The sequence below is a fragment of the Lissotriton vulgaris genome, unplaced genomic scaffold (genome assembly GCF_964263255.1).
Source record: "Lissotriton vulgaris unplaced genomic scaffold, aLisVul1.2 SCAFFOLD_1527, whole genome shotgun sequence".
Classification (NCBI taxonomy): Eukaryota; Metazoa; Chordata; class Amphibia; order Caudata; family Salamandridae; genus Lissotriton; species Lissotriton vulgaris.
Window position 1 is genome coordinate 454,104 of NW_028241337.1, and position 21,610 is coordinate 475,713.

Here is a 21,610-nt window from a genome sequence, read left to right on the forward strand (position 1 = left end):
TATATTTATATAATTACATATATTAGCAATCAATATTCTAGAGTTTAATAATGAATTGATATTTTAAGCATTTGAAATTTCAGCAGCACACGTAATCCATTAAAACTCCGGAAATTTGTACTATCTCATTTTCGGATGACATAGAAATCAAGTGTTTAAAATGACACTGTGAAATTAATAAAGGGCCAAATACTATTTCTAACTCCTAAATTACATTTTCAGCAGTATCATTGGGAATTTCCTCTTGGGCATAGACTATGAAACATTTTCAAAGCAAACAGTCTCTGTTTAAGTAGAATTTCTTTCACTGCCATTTTGGTAAATGTTTCTGGTGATGGAGAAGCAGGATTGCTGGTTACTGTTTCAATTAGTTATAAAATAGAGGAGGGATAAAATTGACCCAGTTGGTGTTCGAACCCTTAGCGTTTGAATGCTTTTGCTCCATTCGCCTAGGACTCCAAGCCGCAATCCATTGCACCAGAGATCCGACCTGATTCAACAAGGTGATCAGAGATTCACAAATAAAAAGATGACCTATAAGTTGTTGACCAACTTTATCAAATTAATCGGACACTAGCTTACATTTTGAACATTGAATTGGATAAAAGATAATCAACATGTCAAACTACATGATACAGTTTGGGTAAGTCTTCTTAACCCTTGTCAAAGAAAGTAGAGCACAGATGGGTATGTAAGGACTCGATCAAGACTTTTTTGAACCATCTGTAATTGGAATTCCCATTCATTGGATCCTGAAAAGAGTATGCAATTGATATACATTTTTTTTAACCAAGCTGACTGAACAGGGACTTGAACCCTGGACCCTCGGATTAAAAGTCTGATGCTCTACCGACTGAGCTATCCAGGCTCTGAGGCAGCAATACACAAAATGACATTATCAACATTAGGAAGTGTCCCAACTATCACTACGTTTTTTAACCCCTTGCGTGCGGGGCGTATTTTCCGCCTGTGCTGACTCCGCCTTGTGCGGGCGGAGTCATGACGGAACGGTTTCGTCATCAGCACAGCTCACCCGTAGCTGATGACGGAAACGTTCTGTCATCAGCACGCAAGGGGTTAAGATGGTTGCCGGTATTAGTACTAAATACAGAGAATATAATAATGAATTGGTACTTGGGATAACAGGATAACAGGGATAAAACTGACTCTGGTGGGATTCGAACCCACAACCTTTGAATATCTTTTTTACATTCACCTAGAAGTCCAATGCGCTATCCATTGCGCCACAGAGCCAATCTGCTATAATGAGGTGCAGAGATGTTCTGAAATGAAATAATGAGCTATTAGCTGTTGATCAGCTTTATAAAGTTCATTTGATACTATAACCATGGCTATATTTTGAATATTGAATTGGTGAAATGATATTCACCGTCTCAGACTACATGATACCATTGGTAAATCTACGTACGACTTAAGTTTAGTCAAATGGCACATAATATGTGAGACAGATGTGTATTTCACAACTCCATGAAAGACGTTTTTGCAATTTTAGTAATGGAATATCTTATTCGTCATGCAGGGGTCCACAAAAAGAGCATACAATTAGAGTACTTTTTCTTTAAAGGAAACAACCGCCTGAACAGGGACTTGAACCCTGGACCCTCAGATTAAAAGTCTGATGCTCTACCGACTGAGCTATCCAGGCTCTGCTATACTCTACCTTAAAATCAGCTAAACAAATGTGGACGTACACTGACCTACACTTTGTATATTTATATAATTACATATATTAGCAATCAATATTCTAGAGTTTAATAATGAATTGATATTTTAAGCATTTGAAATTTCAGCAGCACACGTAATCCATTAAAACTCCGGAAATTTGTACTATCTCATTTTCGGATGACATAGAAATCACGTGTTTAAAATGACACTGTGAAATTAATAAAGGGCCAAATACTATTTCTAACTCCTAAATTACATTTTCAGCAGTATCATTGGGAATTTCCTCTTGGGCATAGACTATGAAACATTTTCAAAGCAAACAGTCTCTGTTTAAGTAGAATTTCTTTCACTGCCATTTTGGTAAATGTTTCTGGTGATGGAGAAGCAGGATTGCTGGTTACTGTTTCAATTAGTTATAAAATAGAGGAGGGATAAAATTGACCCAGTTGGTGTTCGAACCCTTAGCGTTTGAATGCTTTTGCTCCATTCGCCTAGGACTCCAAGCCGCAATCCATTGCACCAGAGATCCGACCTGATTCAACAAGGTGATCAGAGATTCACAAATAAAAAGATGACCTATAAGTTGTTGACCAACTTTATCAAATTAATCGGACACTAGCTTACATTTTGAACATTGAATTGGATAAAAGATAATCAACATGTCAAACTACATGATACAGTTTGGGTAAGTCTTCTTAACCCTTGTCAAAGAAAGTAGAGCACAGATGGGTATGTAAGGACTCGATCAAGACTTTTTTGAACCATCTGTAATTGGAATTCCCATTCATTGGATCTTGAAAAGAGTATGCAATTGATATACATTTTTTTTAACCAAGCTGCCTGAACAGGGACTTGAACCCTGGACCCTCGGATTAAAAGTCTGATGCTCTACCGACTGAGCTATCCAGGCTCTGAGGCAGCAATACACAAAATGACATTATCAACATTAGGAAGTGTCCCAACTATCACTACGTTTTTTAACCCCTTGCGTGCGGGGCGTATTTTCCGCCTGTGCTGACTCCGCCTTGCGCGGGCGGAGTCATGACGGAACGGTTTCGTCATCAGCACAGCTCACCCGTAGCTGATGACGGAAACGTTCTGTCATCAGCACGCAAGGGGTTAAGATGGTTGCCGGTATTAGTACTAAATACAGAGAATATAATAATGAATTGGTACTTGGGATAACAGGATAACAGGGATAAAACTGACTCTGGTGGGATTCGAACCCACAACCTTTGAATATCTATTTTACATTCACCTAGAAGTCCAATGCGCTATCCATTGCGCCACAGAGCCAATCTGCTATAATGAGGTGCAGAGATGTTCTGAAATGAAATAATGAGCTATTAGCTGTTGATCAGCTTTATAAAGTTCATTTGATACTATAACCATGGCTTTATTTTGAATATTGAATTGGTGAAATGATATTCACCGTCTCAGACTACATGATACCATTGGTAAATCTACGTACAACTTAAGTTTAGTCAAATGGCACATAATATGTGAGACAGATGTGTATTTCACAACTCCATGAAAGACGTTTTTGCAATTTTAGTAATGGAATATCTTATTCGTCATGCAGGGGTCCACAAAAAGAGCATACAATTAGAGTACTTTTTCTTTAAAGGAAACAACCGCCTGAACAGGGACTTGAACCCTGGACCCTCAGATTAAAAGTCTGATGCTCTACCGACTGAGCTATCCAGGCTCTGCTATACTGTACCTTAAAATCAGCTAAACAAATGTGGACGTACACTGACCTACACTTTGTATATTTATATAATTACATATATTAGCAATCAATATTCTAGAGTTTAATAATGAATTGATATTTTAAGCATTTGAAATTTCAGCAGCACACGTAATCCATTAAAACTCCGGAAATTTGTACTATCTCATTTTCGGATGACATAGAAATCACGTGTTTAAAATGACACTGTGAAATTAATAAAGGGCCAAATACTATTTCTAACTCCTAAATTACATTTTCAGCAGTATCATTGGGAATTTCCTCTTGGGCATAGACTATGAAACATTTTCAAAGCAAACAGTCTCTGTTTAAGTAGAATTTCTTTCACTGCCATTTTGGTAAATGTTTCTGGTGATGGAGAAGCAGGATTGCTGGTTACTGTTTCAATTAGTTATAAAATAGAGGAGGGATAAAATTGACCCAGTTGGTGTTCGAACCCTTAGCGTTTGAATGCTTTTGCTCCATTCGCCTAGGACTCCAAGCCGCAATCCATTGCACCAGAGATCCGACCTGATTCAACAAGGTGATCAGAGATTCACAAATAAAAAGATGACCTATAAGTTGTTGACCAACTTTATCAAATTAATCGGACACTAGCTTACATTTTGAACATTGAATTGGATAAAAGATAATCAACATGTCAAACTACATGATACAGTTTGGGTAAGTCTTCTTAACCCTTGTCAAAGAAAGTAGAGCACAGATGGGTATGTAAGGACTCGATCAAGACTTTTTTGAACCATCTGTAATTGGAATTCCCATTCATTGGATCCTGAAAAGAGTATGCAATTGATATACATTTTTTTTAACCAAGCTGACTGAACAGGGACTTGAACCCTGGACCCTCGGATTAAAAGTCTGATGCTCTACCGACTGAGCTATCCAGGCTCTGAGGCAGCAATACACAAAATGACATTATCAACATTAGGAAGTGTCCCAACTATCACTACGTTTTTTAACCCCTTGCGTGCGGGGCGTATTTTCCGCCTGTGCTGACTCCGCCTTGTGCGGGCGGAGTCATGACGGAACGGTTTCGTCATCAGCACAGCTCACCCGTAGCTGATGACGGAAACGTTCTGTCATCAGCACGCAAGGGGTTAAGATGGTTGCCGGTATTAGTACTAAATACAGAGAATATAATAATGAATTGGTACTTGGGATAACAGGATAACAGGGATAAAACTGACTCTGGTGGGATTCGAACCCACAACCTTTGAATATCTTTTTTACATTCACCTAGAAGTCCAATGCGCTATCCATTGCGCCACAGAGCCAATCTGCTATAATGAGGTGCAGAGATGTTCTGAAATGAAATAATGAGCTATTAGCTGTTGATCAGCTTTATAAAGTTCATTTGATACTATAACCATGGCTATATTTTGAATATTGAATTGGTGAAATGATATTCACCGTCTCAGACTACATGATACCATTGGTAAATCTACGTACGACTTAAGTTTAGTCAAATGGCACATAATATGTGAGACAGATGTGTATTTCACAACTCCATGAAAGACGTTTTTGCAATTTTAGTAATGGAATATCTTATTCGTCATGCAGGGGTCCACAAAAAGAGCATACAATTAGAGTACTTTTTCTTTAAAGGAAACAACCGCCTGAACAGGGACTTGAACCCTGGACCCTCAGATTAAAAGTCTGATGCTCTACCGACTGAGCTATCCAGGCTCTGCTATACTCTACCTTAAAATCAGCTAAACAAATGTGGACGTACACTGACCTACACTTTGTATATTTATATAATTACATATATTAGCAATCAATATTCTAGAGTTTAATAATGAATTGATATTTTAAGCATTTGAAATTTCAGCAGCACACGTAATCCATTAAAACTCCGGAAATTTGTACTATCTCATTTTCGGATGACATAGAAATCACGTGTTTAAAATGACACTGTGAAATTAATAAAGGGCCAAATACTATTTCTAACTCCTAAATTACATTTTCAGCAGTATCATTGGGAATTTCCTCTTGGGCATAGACTATGAAACATTTTCAAAGCAAACAGTCTCTGTTTAAGTAGAATTTCTTTCACTGCCATTTTGGTAAATGTTTCTGGTGATGGAGAAGCAGGATTGCTGGTTACTGTTTCAATTAGTTATAAAATAGAGGAGGGATAAAATTGACCCAGTTGGTGTTCGAACCCTTAGCGTTTGAATGCTTTTGCTCCATTCGCCTAGGACTCCAAGCCGCAATCCATTGCACCAGAGATCCGACCTGATTCAACAAGGTGATCAGAGATTCACAAATAAAAAGATGACCTATAAGTTGTTGACCAACTTTATCAAATTAATCGGACACTAGCTTACATTTTGAACATTGAATTGGATAAAAGATAATCAACATGTCAAACTACATGATACAGTTTGGGTAAGTCTTCTTAACCCTTGTCAAAGAAAGTAGAGCACAGATGGGTATGTAAGGACTCGATCAAGACTTTTTTGAACCATCTGTAATTGGAATTCCCATTCATTGGATCTTGAAAAGAGTATGCAATTGATATACATTTTTTTTAACCAAGCTGCCTGAACAGGGACTTGAACCCTGGACCCTCGGATTAAAAGTCTGATGCTCTACCGACTGAGCTATCCAGGCTCTGAGGCAGCAATACACAAAATGACATTATCAACATTAGGAAGTGTCCCAACTATCACTACGTTTTTTAACCCCTTGCGTGCGGGGCGTATTTTCCGCCTGTGCTGACTCCGCCTTGCGCGGGCGGAGTCATGACGGAACGGTTTCGTCATCAGCACAGCTCACCCGTAGCTGATGACGGAAACGTTCTGTCATCAGCACGCAAGGGGTTAAGATGGTTGCCGGTATTAGTACTAAATACAGAGAATATAATAATGAATTGGTACTTGGGATAACAGGATAACAGGGATAAAACTGACTCTGGTGGGATTCGAACCCACAACCTTTGAATATCTATTTTACATTCACCTAGAAGTCCAATGCGCTATCCATTGCGCCACAGAGCCAATCTGCTATAATGAGGTGCAGAGATGTTCTGAAATGAAATAATGAGCTATTAGCTGTTGATCAGCTTTATAAAGTTCATTTGATACTATAACCATGGCTTTATTTTGAATATTGAATTGGTGAAATGATATTCACCGTCTCAGACTACATGATACCATTGGTAAATCTACGTACAACTTAAGTTTAGTCAAATGGCACATAATATGTGAGACAGATGTGTATTTCACAACTCCATGAAAGACGTTTTTGCAATTTTAGTAATGGAATATCTTATTCGTCATGCAGGGGTCCACAAAAAGAGCATACAATTAGAGTACTTTTTCTTTAAAGGAAACAACCGCCTGAACAGGGACTTGAACCCTGGACCCTCAGATTAAAAGTCTGATGCTCTACCGACTGAGCTATCCAGGCTCTGCTATACTGTACCTTAAAATCAGCTAAACAAATGTGGACGTACACTGACCTACACTTTGTATATTTATATAATTACATATATTAGCAATCAATATTCTAGAGTTTAATAATGAATTGATATTTTAAGCATTTGAAATTTCAGCAGCACACGTAATCCATTAAAACTCCGGAAATTTGTACTATCTCATTTTCGGATGACATAGAAATCACGTGTTTAAAATGACACTGTGAAATTAATAAAGGGCCAAATACTATTTCTAACTCCTAAATTACATTTTCAGCAGTATCATTGGGAATTTCCTCTTGGGCATAGACTATGAAACATTTTCAAAGCAAACAGTCTCTGTTTAAGTAGAATTTCTTTCACTGCCATTTTGGTAAATGTTTCTGGTGATGGAGAAGCAGGATTGCTGGTTACTGTTTCAATTAGTTATAAAATAGAGGAGGGATAAAATTGACCCAGTTGGTGTTCGAACCCTTAGCGTTTGAATGCTTTTGCTCCATTCGCCTAGGACTCCAAGCCGCAATCCATTGCACCAGAGATCCGACCTGATTCAACAAGGTGATCAGAGATTCACAAATAAAAAGATGACCTATAAGTTGTTGACCAACTTTATCAAATTAATCGGACACTAGCTTACATTTTGAACATTGAATTGGATAAAAGATAATCAACATGTCAAACTACATGATACAGTTTGGGTAAGTCTTCTTAACCCTTGTCAAAGAAAGTAGAGCACAGATGGGTATGTAAGGACTCGATCAAGACTTTTTTGAACCATCTGTAATTGGAATTCCCATTCATTGGATCCTGAAAAGAGTATGCAATTGATATACATTTTTTTTAACCAAGCTGACTGAACAGGGACTTGAACCCTGGACCCTCGGATTAAAAGTCTGATGCTCTACCGACTGAGCTATCCAGGCTCTGAGGCAGCAATACACAAAATGACATTATCAACATTAGGAAGTGTCCCAACTATCACTACGTTTTTTAACCCCTTGCGTGCGGGGCGTATTTTCCGCCTGTGCTGACTCCGCCTTGTGCGGGCGGAGTCATGACGGAACGGTTTCGTCATCAGCACAGCTCACCCGTAGCTGATGACGGAAACGTTCTGTCATCAGCACGCAAGGGGTTAAGATGGTTGCCGGTATTAGTACTAAATACAGAGAATATAATAATGAATTGGTACTTGGGATAACAGGATAACAGGGATAAAACTGACTCTGGTGGGATTCGAACCCACAACCTTTGAATATCTTTTTTACATTCACCTAGAAGTCCAATGCGCTATCCATTGCGCCACAGAGCCAATCTGCTATAATGAGGTGCAGAGATGTTCTGAAATGAAATAATGAGCTATTAGCTGTTGATCAGCTTTATAAAGTTCATTTGATACTATAACCATGGCTATATTTTGAATATTGAATTGGTGAAATGATATTCACCGTCTCAGACTACATGATACCATTGGTAAATCTACGTACGACTTAAGTTTAGTCAAATGGCACATAATATGTGAGACAGATGTGTATTTCACAACTCCATGAAAGACGTTTTTGCAATTTTAGTAATGGAATATCTTATTCGTCATGCAGGGGTCCACAAAAAGAGCATACAATTAGAGTACTTTTTCTTTAAAGGAAACAACCGCCTGAACAGGGACTTGAACCCTGGACCCTCAGATTAAAAGTCTGATGCTCTACCGACTGAGCTATCCAGGCTCTGCTATACTCTACCTTAAAATCAGCTAAACAAATGTGGACGTACACTGACCTACACTTTGTATATTTATATAATTACATATATTAGCAATCAATATTCTAGAGTTTAATAATGAATTGATATTTTAAGCATTTGAAATTTCAGCAGCACACGTAATCCATTAAAACTCCGGAAATTTGTACTATCTCATTTTCGGATGACATAGAAATCACGTGTTTAAAATGACACTGTGAAATTAATAAAGGGCCAAATACTATTTCTAACTCCTAAATTACATTTTCAGCAGTATCATTGGGAATTTCCTCTTGGGCATAGACTATGAAACATTTTCAAAGCAAACAGTCTCTGTTTAAGTAGAATTTCTTTCACTGCCATTTTGGTAAATGTTTCTGGTGATGGAGAAGCAGGATTGCTGGTTACTGTTTCAATTAGTTATAAAATAGAGGAGGGATAAAATTGACCCAGTTGGTGTTCGAACCCTTAGCGTTTGAATGCTTTTGCTCCATTCGCCTAGGACTCCAAGCCGCAATCCATTGCACCAGAGATCCGACCTGATTCAACAAGGTGATCAGAGATTCACAAATAAAAAGATGACCTATAAGTTGTTGACCAACTTTATCAAATTAATCGGACACTAGCTTACATTTTGAACATTGAATTGGATAAAAGATAATCAACATGTCAAACTACATGATACAGTTTGGGTAAGTCTTCTTAACCCTTGTCAAAGAAAGTAGAGCACAGATGGGTATGTAAGGACTCGATCAAGACTTTTTTGAACCATCTGTAATTGGAATTCCCATTCATTGGATCTTGAAAAGAGTATGCAATTGATATACATTTTTTTTAACCAAGCTGCCTGAACAGGGACTTGAACCCTGGACCCTCGGATTAAAAGTCTGATGCTCTACCGACTGAGCTATCCAGGCTCTGAGGCAGCAATACACAAAATGACATTATCAACATTAGGAAGTGTCCCAACTATCACTACGTTTTTTAACCCCTTGCGTGCGGGGCGTATTTTCCGCCTGTGCTGACTCCGCCTTGCGCGGGCGGAGTCATGACGGAACGGTTTCGTCATCAGCACAGCTCACCCGTAGCTGATGACGGAAACGTTCTGTCATCAGCACGCAAGGGGTTAAGATGGTTGCCGGTATTAGTACTAAATACAGAGAATATAATAATGAATTGGTACTTGGGATAACAGGATAACAGGGATAAAACTGACTCTGGTGGGATTCGAACCCACAACCTTTGAATATCTATTTTACATTCACCTAGAAGTCCAATGCGCTATCCATTGCGCCACAGAGCCAATCTGCTATAATGAGGTGCAGAGATGTTCTGAAATGAAATAATGAGCTATTAGCTGTTGATCAGCTTTATAAAGTTCATTTGATACTATAACCATGGCTTTATTTTGAATATTGAATTGGTGAAATGATATTCACCGTCTCAGACTACATGATACCATTGGTAAATCTACGTACAACTTAAGTTTAGTCAAATGGCACATAATATGTGAGACAGATGTGTATTTCACAACTCCATGAAAGACGTTTTTGCAATTTTAGTAATGGAATATCTTATTCGTCATGCAGGGGTCCACAAAAAGAGCATACAATTAGAGTACTTTTTCTTTAAAGGAAACAACCGCCTGAACAGGGACTTGAACCCTGGACCCTCAGATTAAAAGTCTGATGCTCTACCGACTGAGCTATCCAGGCTCTGCTATACTGTACCTTAAAATCAGCTAAACAAATGTGGACGTACACTGACCTACACTTTGTATATTTATATAATTACATATATTAGCAATCAATATTCTAGAGTTTAATAATGAATTGATATTTTAAGCATTTGAAATTTCAGCAGCACACGTAATCCATTAAAACTCCGGAAATTTGTACTATCTCATTTTCGGATGACATAGAAATCACGTGTTTAAAATGACACTGTGAAATTAATAAAGGGCCAAATACTATTTCTAACTCCTAAATTACATTTTCAGCAGTATCATTGGGAATTTCCTCTTGGGCATAGACTATGAAACATTTTCAAAGCAAACAGTCTCTGTTTAAGTAGAATTTCTTTCACTGCCATTTTGGTAAATGTTTCTGGTGATGGAGAAGCAGGATTGCTGGTTACTGTTTCAATTAGTTATAAAATAGAGGAGGGATAAAATTGACCCAGTTGGTGTTCGAACCCTTAGCGTTTGAATGCTTTTGCTCCATTCGCCTAGGACTCCAAGCCGCAATCCATTGCACCAGAGATCCGACCTGATTCAACAAGGTGATCAGAGATTCACAAATAAAAAGATGACCTATAAGTTGTTGACCAACTTTATCAAATTAATCGGACACTAGCTTACATTTTGAACATTGAATTGGATAAAAGATAATCAACATGTCAAACTACATGATACAGTTTGGGTAAGTCTTCTTAACCCTTGTCAAAGAAAGTAGAGCACAGATGGGTATGTAAGGACTCGATCAAGACTTTTTTGAACCATCTGTAATTGGAATTCCCATTCATTGGATCCTGAAAAGAGTATGCAATTGATATACATTTTTTTTAACCAAGCTGACTGAACAGGGACTTGAACCCTGGACCCTCGGATTAAAAGTCTGATGCTCTACCGACTGAGCTATCCAGGCTCTGAGGCAGCAATACACAAAATGACATTATCAACATTAGGAAGTGTCCCAACTATCACTACGTTTTTTAACCCCTTGCGTGCGGGGCGTATTTTCCGCCTGTGCTGACTCCGCCTTGTGCGGGCGGAGTCATGACGGAACGGTTTCGTCATCAGCACAGCTCACCCGTAGCTGATGACGGAAACGTTCTGTCATCAGCACGCAAGGGGTTAAGATGGTTGCCGGTATTAGTACTAAATACAGAGAATATAATAATGAATTGGTACTTGGGATAACAGGATAACAGGGATAAAACTGACTCTGGTGGGATTCGAACCCACAACCTTTGAATATCTTTTTTACATTCACCTAGAAGTCCAATGCGCTATCCATTGCGCCACAGAGCCAATCTGCTATAATGAGGTGCAGAGATGTTCTGAAATGAAATAATGAGCTATTAGCTGTTGATCAGCTTTATAAAGTTTATTTGATACTATAACCATGGCTATATTTTGAATATTGAATTGGTGAAATGATATTCACCGTCTCAGACTACATGATACCATTGGTAAATCTACGTACGACTTAAGTTTAGTCAAATGGCACATAATATGTGAGACAGATGTGTATTTCACAACTCCATGAAAGACGTTTTTGCAATTTTAGTAATGGAATATCTTATTCGTCATGCAGGGGTCCACAAAAAGAGCATACAATTAGAGTACTTTTTCTTTAAAGGAAACAACCGCCTGAACAGGGACTTGAACCCTGGACCCTCAGATTAAAAGTCTGATGCTCTACCGACTGAGCTATCCAGGCTCTGCTATACTCTACCTTAAAATCAGCTAAACAAATGTGGACGTACACTGACCTACACTTTGTATATTTATATAATTACATATATTAGCAATCAATATTCTAGAGTTTAATAATGAATTGATATTTTAAGCATTTGAAATTTCAGCAGCACACGTAATCCATTAAAACTCCGGAAATTTGTACTATCTCATTTTCGGATGACATAGAAATCACGTGTTTAAAATGACACTGTGAAATTAATAAAGGGCCAAATACTATTTCTAACTCCTAAATTACATTTTCAGCAGTATCATTGGGAATTTCCTCTTGGGCATAGACTATGAAACATTTTCAAAGCAAACAGTCTCTGTTTAAGTAGAATTTCTTTCACTGCCATTTTGGTAAATGTTTCTGGTGATGGAGAAGCAGGATTGCTGGTTACTGTTTCAATTAGTTATAAAATAGAGGAGGGATAAAATTGACCCAGTTGGTGTTCGAACCCTTAGCGTTTGAATGCTTTTGCTCCATTCGCCTAGGACTCCAAGCCGCAATCCATTGCACCAGAGATCCGACCTGATTCAACAAGGTGATCAGAGATTCACAAATAAAAAGATGACCTATAAGTTGTTGACCAACTTTATCAAATTAATCGGACACTAGCTTACATTTTGAACATTGAATTGGATAAAAGATAATCAACATGTCAAACTACATGATACAGTTTGGGTAAGTCTTCTTAACCCTTGTCAAAGAAAGTAGAGCACAGATGGGTATGTAAGGACTCGATCAAGACTTTTTTGAACCATCTGTAATTGGAATTCCCATTCATTGGATCCTGAAAAGAGTATGCAATTGATATACATTTTTTTTAACCAAGCTGCCTGAACAGGGACTTGAACCCTGGACCCTCGGATTAAAAGTCTGATGCTCTACCGACTGAGCTATCCAGGCTCTGAGGCAGCAATACACAAAATGACATTATCAACATTAGGAAGTGTCCCAACTATCACTACGTTTTTTAACCCCTTGCGTGCGGGGCGTATTTTCCGCCTGTGCTGACTCCGCCTTGCGCGGGCGGAGTCATGACGGAACGGTTTCGTCATCAGCACAGCTCACCCGTAGCTGATGACGGAAACGTTCTGTCATCAGCACGCAAGGGGTTAAGATGGTTGCCGGTATTAGTACTAAATACAGAGAATATAATAATGAATTGGTACTTGGGATAACAGGATAACAGGGATAAAACTGACTCTGGTGGGATTCGACCCCACAACCTTTGAATATCTATTTTACATTCACCTAGAAGTCCAATGCGCTATCCATTGCGCCACAGAGCCAATCTGCTATAATGAGGTGCAGAGATGTTCTGAAATGAAATAATGAGCTATTAGCTGTTGATCAGCTTTATAAAGTTCATTTGATACTATAACCATGGCTTTATTTTGAATATTGAATTGGTGAAATGATATTCACCGTCTCAGACTACATGATACCATTGGTAAATCTACGTACGACTTAAGTTTAGTCAAATGGCACATAATATGTGAGACAGATGTGTATTTCACAACTCCATGAAAGACGTTTTTGCAATTTTAGTAATGGAATATCTTATTCGTCATGCAGGGGTCCACAAAAAGAGCATACAATTAGAGTACTTTTTCTTTAAAGGAAACAACCGCCTGAACAGGGACTTGAACCCTGGACCCTCAGATTAAAAGTCTGATGCTCTACCGACTGAGCTATCCAGGCTCTGCTATACTCTACCTTAAAATCAGCTAAACAAATGTGGACGTACACTGACCTACACTTTGTATATTTATATAATTACATATATTAGCAATCAATATTCTAGAGTTTAATAATGAATTGATATTTTAAGCATTTGAAATTTCAGCAGCACACGTAATCCATTAAAACTCCGGAAATTTGTACTATCTCATTTTCGGATGACATAGAAATCACGTGTTTAAAATGACACTGTGAAATTAATAAAGGGCCAAATACTATTTCTAACTCCTAAATTACATTTTCAGCAGTATCATTGGGAATTTCCTCTTGGGCATAGACTATGAAACATTTTCAAAGCAAACAGTCTCTGTTTAAGTAGAATTTCTTTCACTGCCATTTTGGTAAATGTTTCTGGTGATGGAGAAGCAGGATTGCTGGTTACTGTTTCAATTAGTTATAAAATAGAGGAGGGATAAAATTGACCCAGTTGGTGTTCGAACCCTTAGCGTTTGAATGCTTTTGCTCCATTCGCCTAGGACTCCAAGCCGCAATCCATTGCACCAGAGATCCGACCTGATTCAACAAGGTGATCAGAGATTCACAAATAAAAAGATGACCTATAAGTTGTTGACCAACTTTATCAAATTAATCGGACACTAGCTTACATTTTGAACATTGAATTGGATAAAAGATAATCAACATGTCAAACTACATGATACAGTTTGGGTAAGTCTTCTTAACCCTTGTCAAAGAAAGTAGAGCACAGATGGGTATGTAAGGACTCGATCAAGACTTTTTTGAACCATCTGTAATTGGAATTCCCATTCATTGGATCCTGAAAAGAGTATGCAATTGATATACATTTTTTTTAACCAAGCTGCCTGAACAGGGACTTGAACCCTGGACCCTCGGATTAAAAGTCTGATGCTCTACCGACTGAGCTATACAGGCTCTGAGGCAGCAATACACAAAATGACATTATCAACATTAGGAAGTGTCCCAACTATCACTACGTTTTTTAACCCCTTGCGTGCGGGGCGTATTTTCCGCCTGTGCTGACTCCGCCTTGTGCGGGCGGAGTCATGACGGAACGGTTTCGTCATCAGCACAGCTCACCCGTAGCTGATGACGGAAACGTTCTGTCATCAGCACGCAAGGGGTTAAGATGGTTGCCGGTATTAGTACTAAATACAGAGAATATAATAATGAATTGGTACTTGGGATAACAGGATAACAGGGATAAAACTGACTCTGGTGGGATTCGAACCCACAACCTTTGAATATCTTTTTTACATTCACCTAGAAGTCCAATGCGCTATCCATTGCGCCACAGAGCCAATCTGCTATAATGAGGTGCAGAGATGTTCTGAAATGAAATAATGAGCTATTAGCTGTTGATCAGCTTTATAAAGTTTATTTGATACTATAACCATGGCTATATTTTGAATATTGAATTGGTGAAATGATATTCACCGTCTCAGACTACATGATACCATTGGTAAATCTACGTACGACTTAAGTTTAGTCAAATGGCACATAATATGTGAGACAGATGTGTATTTCACAACTCCATGAAAGACGTTTTTGCAATTTTAGTAATGGAATATCTTATTCGTCATGCAGGGGTCCACAAAAAGAGCATACAATTAGAGTACTTTTTCTTTAAAGGAAACAACCGCCTGAACAGGGACTTGAACCCTGGACCCTCAGATTAAAAGTCTGATGCTCTACCGACTGAGCTATCCAGGCTCTGCTATACTCTACCTTAAAATCAGCTAAACAAATGTGGACGTACACTGACCTACACTTTGTATATTTATATAATTACATATATTAGCAATCAATATTCTAGAGTTTAATAATGAATTGATATTTTAAGCATTTGAAATTTCAGCAGCACACGTAATCCATTAAAACTCCGGAAATTTGTACTATCTCATTTTCGGATGACATAGAAATCACGTGTTTAAAATGACACTGTGAAATTAATAAAGGGCCAAATACTATTTCTAACTCCTAAATTACATTTTCAGCAGTATCATTGGGAATTTCCTCTTGGGCATAGACTATGAAACATTTTCAAAGCAAACAGTCTCTGTTTAAGTAGAATTTCTTTCACTGCCATTTTGGTAAATGTTTCTGGTGATGGAGAAGCAGGATTGCTGGTTACTGTTTCAATTAGTTATAAAATAGAGGAGGGATAAAATTGACCCAGTTGGTGTTCGAACCCTTAGCGTTTGAATGCTTTTGCTCCATTCGCCTAGGACTCCAAGCCGCAATCCATTGCACCAGAGATCCGACCTGATTCAACAAGGTGATCAGAGATTCACAAATAAAAAGATGACCTATAAGTTGTTGACCAACTTTATCAAATTAATCGGACACTAGCTTACATTTTGAACATTGAATTGGATAAAAGATAATCAACATGTCAAACTACATGATACAGTTTGGGTAAGTCTTCTTAACCCTTGTCAAAGAAAGTAGAGCACAGATGGGTATGTAAGGACTCGATCAAGACTTTTTTGAACCATCTGTAATTGGAATTCCCATTCATTGGATCCTGAAAAGAGTATGCAATTGATATACATTTTTTTTAACCAAGCTGCCTGAACAGGGACTTGAACCCTGGACCCTCGGATTAAAAGTCTGATGCTCTACCGACTGAGCTATCCAGGCTCTGAGGCAGCAATACACAAAATGACATTATCAACATTAGGAAGTGTCCCAACTATCACTACGTTTTTTAACCCCTTGCGTGCGGGGCGTATTTTCCGCCTGTGCTGACTCCGCCTTGCGCGGGCGGAGTCATGACGGAACGGTTTCGTCATCAGCACAGCTCACCCGTAGCTGATGACGGAAACGTTCTGTCATCAGCACGCAAGGGGTTAAGATGGTTGCCGGTATTAGTACTAAATACAGAGAATATAATAATGAATTGGTACTTGGGATAACAGGATAACAGGGATAAAACTGACTCTGGTGGGATTCGACCCCACAACCTTTGAATATCTATTTTACATTCACCTAGAAGTCCAATGCGCTATCCATTGCGCCACAGAGCCAATCTGCTATAATGAGGTGCAGAGATGTTCTGAAATGAAATAATGAGCTATTAGCTGTTGATCAGCTTTATAAAGTTCATTTGATACTATAACCATGGCTTTATTTTGAATATTGAATTGGTGAAATGATATTCACCGTCTCAGACTACATGATACCATTGGTAAATCTACGTACGACTTAAGTTTAGTCAAATGGCACATAATATGTGAGACAGATGTGTATTTCACAACTCCATGAAAGACGTTTTTGCAATTTTAGTAATGGAATATCTTATTCGTCATGCAGGGGTCCACAAAAAGAGCATACAATTAGAGTACTTTTTCTTTAAAGGAAACAACCGCCTGAACAGGGACTTGAACCCTGGACCCTCAGATTAAAAGTCTGATGCTCTACCGACTGAGCTATCCAGGCTCTGCTATACTCTACCTTAAAATCAGCTAAACAAATGTGGACGTACACTGACCTACACTTTGTATATTTATATAATTACATATATTAGCAATCAATATTCTAGAGTTTAATAATGAATTGATATTTTAAGCATTTGAAATTTCAGCAGCACACGTAATCCATTAAAACTCCGGAAATTTGTACTATCTCATTTTCGGATGACATAGAAATCACGTGTTTAAAATGACACTGTGAAATTAATAAAGGGCCAAATACTATTTCTAACTCCTAAATTACATTTTCAGCAGTATCATTGGGAATTTCCTCTTGGGCATAGACTATGAAACATTTTCAAAGCAAACAGTCTCTGTTTAAGTAGAATTTCTTTCACTGCCATTTTGGTAAATGTTTCTGGTGATGGAGAAGCAGGATTGCTGGTTACTGTTTCAATTAGTTATAAAATAGAGGAGGGATAAAATTGACCCAGTTGGTGTTCGAACCCTTAGCGTTTGAATGCTTTTGCTCCATTCGCCTAGGACTCCAAGCCGCAATCCATTGCACCAGAGATCCGACCTGATTCAACAAGGTGATCAGAGATTCACAAATAAAAAGATGACCTATAAGTTGTTGACCAACTTTATCAAATTAATCGGACACTAGCTTACATTTTGAACATTGAATTGGATAAAAGATAATCAACATGTCAAACTACATGATACAGTTTGGGTAAGTCTTCTTAACCCTTGTCAAAGAAAGTAGAGCACAGATGGGTATGTAAGGACTCGATCAAGACTTTTTTGAACCATCTGTAATTGGAATTCCCATTCATTGGATCCTGAAAAGAGTATGCAATTGATATACATTTTTTTTAACCAAGCTGCCTGAACAGGGACTTGAACCCTGGACCCTCGGATTAAAAGTCTGATGCTCTACCGACTGAGCTATACAGGCTCTGAGGCAGCAATACACAAAATGACATTATCAACATTAGGAAGTGTCCCAACTATCACTACGTTTTTTAACCCCTTGCGTGCGGGGCGTATTTTCCGCCTGTGCTGACTCCGCCTTGCGCGGGCGGAGTCATGACGGAACGGTTTCGTCATCAGCACAGCTCACCCGTAGCTGATGACGGAAACGTTCTGTCATCAGCACGCAAGGGGTTAAGATGGTTGCCGGTATTAGTACTAAATACAGAGAATATAATAATGAATTGGTACTTGGGATAACAGGATAACAGGGATAAAACTGACTCTGGTGGGATTCGAACCCACAACCTTTGAATATCTATTTTACATTCACCTAGAAGTCCAATGCGCTATCCATTGCGCCACAGAGCCAATCTGCTATAATGAGGTGCAGAGATGTTCTGAAATGAAATAATGAGCTATTAGCTGTTGATCAGCTTTATAAAGTTCATTTGATACTATAACCATGGCTTTATTTTGAATATTGAATTGGTGAAATGATATTCACCGTCTCAGACTACATGATACCATTGGTAAATCTACGTACGACTTAAGTTTAGTCAAATGGCACATAATATGTGAGACAGATGTGTATTTCACAACTCCATGAAAGACGTTTTTGCAATTTTAGTAATGGAATATCTTATTCGTCATGCAGGGGTCCACAAAAAGAGCATACAATTAGAGTACTTTTTCTTTAAAGGAAACAACCGCCTGAACAGGGACTTGAACCCTGGACCCTCAGATTAAAAGTCTGATGCTCTACCGACTGAGCTATCCAGGCTCTGCTATACTGTACCTTAAAATCAGCTAAACAAATGTGGACGTACACTGACCTACACTTTGTATATTTATATAATTACATATATTAGCAATCAATATTCTAGAGTTTAATAATGAATTGATATTTTAAGCATTTGAAATTTCAGCAGCACACGTAATCCATTAAAACTCCGGAAATTTGTACTATCTCATTTTCGGATGACATAGAAATCACGTGTTTAAAATGACACTGTGAAATTAATAAAGGGCCAAATACTATTTCTAACTCCTAAATTACATTTTCAGCAGTATCATTGGGAATTTCCTCTTGGGCATAGACTATGAAACATTTTCAAAGCAAACAGTCTCTGTTTAAGTAGAATTTCTTTCACTGCCATTTTGGTAAATGTTTCTGGTGATGGAGAAGCAGGATTGCTGGTTACTGTTTCAATTAGTTATAAAATAGAGGAGGGATAAAATTGACCCAGTTGGTGTTCGAACCCTTAGCGTTTGAATGCTTTTGCTCCATTCGCCTAGGACTCCAAGCCGCAATCCATTGCACCAGAGATCCGACCTGATTCAACAAGGTGATCAGAGATTCACAAATAAAAAGATGACCTATAAGTTGTTGACCAACTTTATCAAATTAATCGGACACTAGCTTACATTTTGAACATTGAATTGGATAAAAGATAATCAACATGTCAAACTACATGATACAGTTTGGGTAAGTCTTCTTAACCCTTGTCAAAGAAAGTAGAGCACAGATGGGTATGTAAGGACTCGATCAAGACTTTTTTGAACCATCTGTAATTGGAATTCCCATTCATTGGATCCTGAAAAGAGTATGCAATTGATATACATTTTTTTTAACCAAGCTGCCTGAACAGGGACTTGAACCCTGGACCCTCGGATTAAAAGTCTGATGCTCTACCGACTGAGCTATACAGGCTCTGAGGCAGCAATACACAAAATGACATTATCAACATTAGGAAGTGTCCCAACTATCACTACGTTTTTTAACCCCTTGCGTGCGGGGCGTATTTTCCGCCTGTGCTGACTCCGCCTTGCGCGGGCGGAGTCATGACGGAACGGTTTCGTCATCAGCACAGCTCACCCGTAGCTGATGACGGAAACGTTCTGTCATCAGCACGCAAGGGGTTAAGATGGTTGCCGGTATTAGTACTAAATACAGAGAATATAATAATGAATTGGTACTTGGGATAACAGGATAACAGGGATAAAACTGACTCTGGTGGGATTCGAACCCACAACCTTTGAATATCTATTTTACATTCACCTAGAAGTCCAATGCGCTATCCATTGCGCCACAGAGCCAATCTGCTATAATGAGGTGCAGAGATGTTCTGAAATGAAATAATGAGCTATTAGCTGTTGATCAGCTTTATAAAGTTCATTTGATACTATAACCATGGCTTTATTTTGAATATTGAATTGGTGAAATGATATTCACCGTCTCAGACTACATGATACCATTGGTAAATCTACGTACGACTTAAGTTTAGTCAAATGGCACATAATATGTGAGACAGATGTGTATTTCACAACTCCATGAAAGACGTTTTTGCAATTTTAGTAATGGAATATCTTATTCGTCATGCAGGGGTCCACAAAAAGAGCATACAATTAGAGTACTTTTTCTTTAAAGGAAACAACCGCCTGAACAGGGACTTGAACCCTGGACCCTCAGATTAAAAGTCTGATGCTCTACCGACTGAGCTATCCAGGCTCTGCTATACTGTACCTTAAAATCAGCTAAACAAATGTGGACGTACACTGACCTACACTTTGTATATTTATATAATTACATATATTAGCAATCAATATTCTAGAGTTTAATAATGAATTGATATTTTAAGCATTTGAAATTTCAGCAGCACACGTAATCCATTAAAACTCCGGAAATTTGTACTATCTCATTTTCGGATGACATAGAAATCACGTGTTTAAAATGACACTGTGAAATTAATAAAGGGCCAAATACTATTTCTAACTCCTAAATTACATTTTCAGCAGTATCATTGGGAATTTCCTCTTGGGCATAGACTATGAAACATTTTCAAAGCAAACAGTCTCTGTTTAAGTAGAATTTCTTTCACTGCCATTTTGGTAAATGTTTCTGGTGATGGAGAAGCAGGATTGCTGGTTACTGTTTCAATTAGTTATAAAATAGAGGAGGGATAAAATTGACCCAGTTGGTGTTCGAACCCTTAGCGTTTGAATGCTTTTGCTCCATTCGCCTAGGACTCCAAGCCGCAATCCATTGCACCAGAGATCCGACCTGATTCAACAAGGTGATCAGAGATTCACAAATAAAAAGATGACCTATAAGTTGTTGACCAACTTTATCAAATTAATCGGACACTAGCTTACATTTTGAACATTGAATTGGATAAAAGATAATCAACATGTCAAACTACATGATACAGTTTGGGTAAGTCTTCTTAACCCTTGTCAAAGAAAGTAGAGCACAGATGGGTATGTAAGGACTCGATCAAGACTTTTTTGAACCATCTGTAATTGGAATTCCCATTCATTGGATCCTGAAAAGAGTATGCAATTGATATACATTTTTTTTAACCAAGCTGACTGAACAGGGACTTGAACCCTGGACCCTCGGATTAAAAGTCTGATGCTCTACCGACTGAGCTATCCAGGCTCTGAG

At 38.3% G+C, this 21,610-nt stretch overlaps 24 non-coding genes across 24 annotated transcripts; all 24 read right to left on the minus strand.

The window, feature by feature from the left end:
- Positions 1 to 1,163: 1,163 nt before the first annotated feature.
- Positions 1,164 to 1,254, minus strand: TRNAR-UCU (transfer RNA arginine (anticodon UCU)). Its single transcript is given in 2 exon segments — positions 1,164 to 1,199; positions 1,218 to 1,254. It is a non-coding gene; the product is annotated as a tRNA-Arg (tRNA).
- Positions 1,255 to 1,593: 339 nt separating this feature from the next.
- TRNAK-UUU (transfer RNA lysine (anticodon UUU)) lies at positions 1,594 to 1,666 on the minus strand. The gene has a single exon. It is a non-coding gene; the product is annotated as a tRNA-Lys (tRNA).
- Positions 1,667 to 2,891: 1,225 nt separating this feature from the next.
- Positions 2,892 to 2,982, minus strand: TRNAR-UCU (transfer RNA arginine (anticodon UCU)). Its single transcript is given in 2 exon segments — positions 2,892 to 2,927; positions 2,946 to 2,982. It is a non-coding gene; the product is annotated as a tRNA-Arg (tRNA).
- A 339-nt stretch (positions 2,983 to 3,321) lies between these two features.
- TRNAK-UUU (transfer RNA lysine (anticodon UUU)) lies at positions 3,322 to 3,394 on the minus strand. Its single transcript has one exon. It is a non-coding gene; the product is annotated as a tRNA-Lys (tRNA).
- Positions 3,395 to 4,619: 1,225 nt separating this feature from the next.
- Positions 4,620 to 4,710, minus strand: TRNAR-UCU (transfer RNA arginine (anticodon UCU)). Its single transcript is given in 2 exon segments — positions 4,620 to 4,655; positions 4,674 to 4,710. It is a non-coding gene; the product is annotated as a tRNA-Arg (tRNA).
- Positions 4,711 to 5,049: 339 nt separating this feature from the next.
- On the minus strand, positions 5,050 to 5,122 carry TRNAK-UUU (transfer RNA lysine (anticodon UUU)). Its single transcript has one exon. It is a non-coding gene; the product is annotated as a tRNA-Lys (tRNA).
- A 1,225-nt stretch (positions 5,123 to 6,347) lies between these two features.
- Positions 6,348 to 6,438, minus strand: TRNAR-UCU (transfer RNA arginine (anticodon UCU)). The gene is given in 2 exon segments: positions 6,348 to 6,383; positions 6,402 to 6,438. It is a non-coding gene; the product is annotated as a tRNA-Arg (tRNA).
- Positions 6,439 to 6,777: 339 nt separating this feature from the next.
- Positions 6,778 to 6,850, minus strand: TRNAK-UUU (transfer RNA lysine (anticodon UUU)). The gene has a single exon. It is a non-coding gene; the product is annotated as a tRNA-Lys (tRNA).
- A 1,225-nt stretch (positions 6,851 to 8,075) lies between these two features.
- TRNAR-UCU (transfer RNA arginine (anticodon UCU)) lies at positions 8,076 to 8,166 on the minus strand. The gene is given in 2 exon segments: positions 8,076 to 8,111; positions 8,130 to 8,166. It is a non-coding gene; the product is annotated as a tRNA-Arg (tRNA).
- Positions 8,167 to 8,505: 339 nt separating this feature from the next.
- Positions 8,506 to 8,578, minus strand: TRNAK-UUU (transfer RNA lysine (anticodon UUU)). The gene has a single exon. It is a non-coding gene; the product is annotated as a tRNA-Lys (tRNA).
- A 1,225-nt stretch (positions 8,579 to 9,803) lies between these two features.
- On the minus strand, positions 9,804 to 9,894 carry TRNAR-UCU (transfer RNA arginine (anticodon UCU)). Its single transcript is given in 2 exon segments — positions 9,804 to 9,839; positions 9,858 to 9,894. It is a non-coding gene; the product is annotated as a tRNA-Arg (tRNA).
- A 339-nt stretch (positions 9,895 to 10,233) lies between these two features.
- On the minus strand, positions 10,234 to 10,306 carry TRNAK-UUU (transfer RNA lysine (anticodon UUU)). Its single transcript has one exon. It is a non-coding gene; the product is annotated as a tRNA-Lys (tRNA).
- A 1,225-nt stretch (positions 10,307 to 11,531) lies between these two features.
- Positions 11,532 to 11,622, minus strand: TRNAR-UCU (transfer RNA arginine (anticodon UCU)). The gene is given in 2 exon segments: positions 11,532 to 11,567; positions 11,586 to 11,622. It is a non-coding gene; the product is annotated as a tRNA-Arg (tRNA).
- A 339-nt stretch (positions 11,623 to 11,961) lies between these two features.
- Positions 11,962 to 12,034, minus strand: TRNAK-UUU (transfer RNA lysine (anticodon UUU)). Its single transcript has one exon. It is a non-coding gene; the product is annotated as a tRNA-Lys (tRNA).
- A 1,225-nt stretch (positions 12,035 to 13,259) lies between these two features.
- On the minus strand, positions 13,260 to 13,350 carry TRNAR-UCU (transfer RNA arginine (anticodon UCU)). The gene is given in 2 exon segments: positions 13,260 to 13,295; positions 13,314 to 13,350. It is a non-coding gene; the product is annotated as a tRNA-Arg (tRNA).
- Positions 13,351 to 13,689: 339 nt separating this feature from the next.
- Positions 13,690 to 13,762, minus strand: TRNAK-UUU (transfer RNA lysine (anticodon UUU)). Its single transcript has one exon. It is a non-coding gene; the product is annotated as a tRNA-Lys (tRNA).
- Positions 13,763 to 14,987: 1,225 nt separating this feature from the next.
- Positions 14,988 to 15,078, minus strand: TRNAR-UCU (transfer RNA arginine (anticodon UCU)). Its single transcript is given in 2 exon segments — positions 14,988 to 15,023; positions 15,042 to 15,078. It is a non-coding gene; the product is annotated as a tRNA-Arg (tRNA).
- A 339-nt stretch (positions 15,079 to 15,417) lies between these two features.
- On the minus strand, positions 15,418 to 15,490 carry TRNAK-UUU (transfer RNA lysine (anticodon UUU)). Its single transcript has one exon. It is a non-coding gene; the product is annotated as a tRNA-Lys (tRNA).
- A 1,225-nt stretch (positions 15,491 to 16,715) lies between these two features.
- TRNAR-UCU (transfer RNA arginine (anticodon UCU)) lies at positions 16,716 to 16,806 on the minus strand. The gene is given in 2 exon segments: positions 16,716 to 16,751; positions 16,770 to 16,806. It is a non-coding gene; the product is annotated as a tRNA-Arg (tRNA).
- A 339-nt stretch (positions 16,807 to 17,145) lies between these two features.
- Positions 17,146 to 17,218, minus strand: TRNAK-UUU (transfer RNA lysine (anticodon UUU)). The gene has a single exon. It is a non-coding gene; the product is annotated as a tRNA-Lys (tRNA).
- Positions 17,219 to 18,443: 1,225 nt separating this feature from the next.
- TRNAR-UCU (transfer RNA arginine (anticodon UCU)) lies at positions 18,444 to 18,534 on the minus strand. The gene is given in 2 exon segments: positions 18,444 to 18,479; positions 18,498 to 18,534. It is a non-coding gene; the product is annotated as a tRNA-Arg (tRNA).
- A 339-nt stretch (positions 18,535 to 18,873) lies between these two features.
- TRNAK-UUU (transfer RNA lysine (anticodon UUU)) lies at positions 18,874 to 18,946 on the minus strand. Its single transcript has one exon. It is a non-coding gene; the product is annotated as a tRNA-Lys (tRNA).
- Positions 18,947 to 20,171: 1,225 nt separating this feature from the next.
- On the minus strand, positions 20,172 to 20,262 carry TRNAR-UCU (transfer RNA arginine (anticodon UCU)). The gene is given in 2 exon segments: positions 20,172 to 20,207; positions 20,226 to 20,262. It is a non-coding gene; the product is annotated as a tRNA-Arg (tRNA).
- Positions 20,263 to 20,601: 339 nt separating this feature from the next.
- Positions 20,602 to 20,674, minus strand: TRNAK-UUU (transfer RNA lysine (anticodon UUU)). Its single transcript has one exon. It is a non-coding gene; the product is annotated as a tRNA-Lys (tRNA).
- Positions 20,675 to 21,610: the final 936 nt, after the last annotated feature.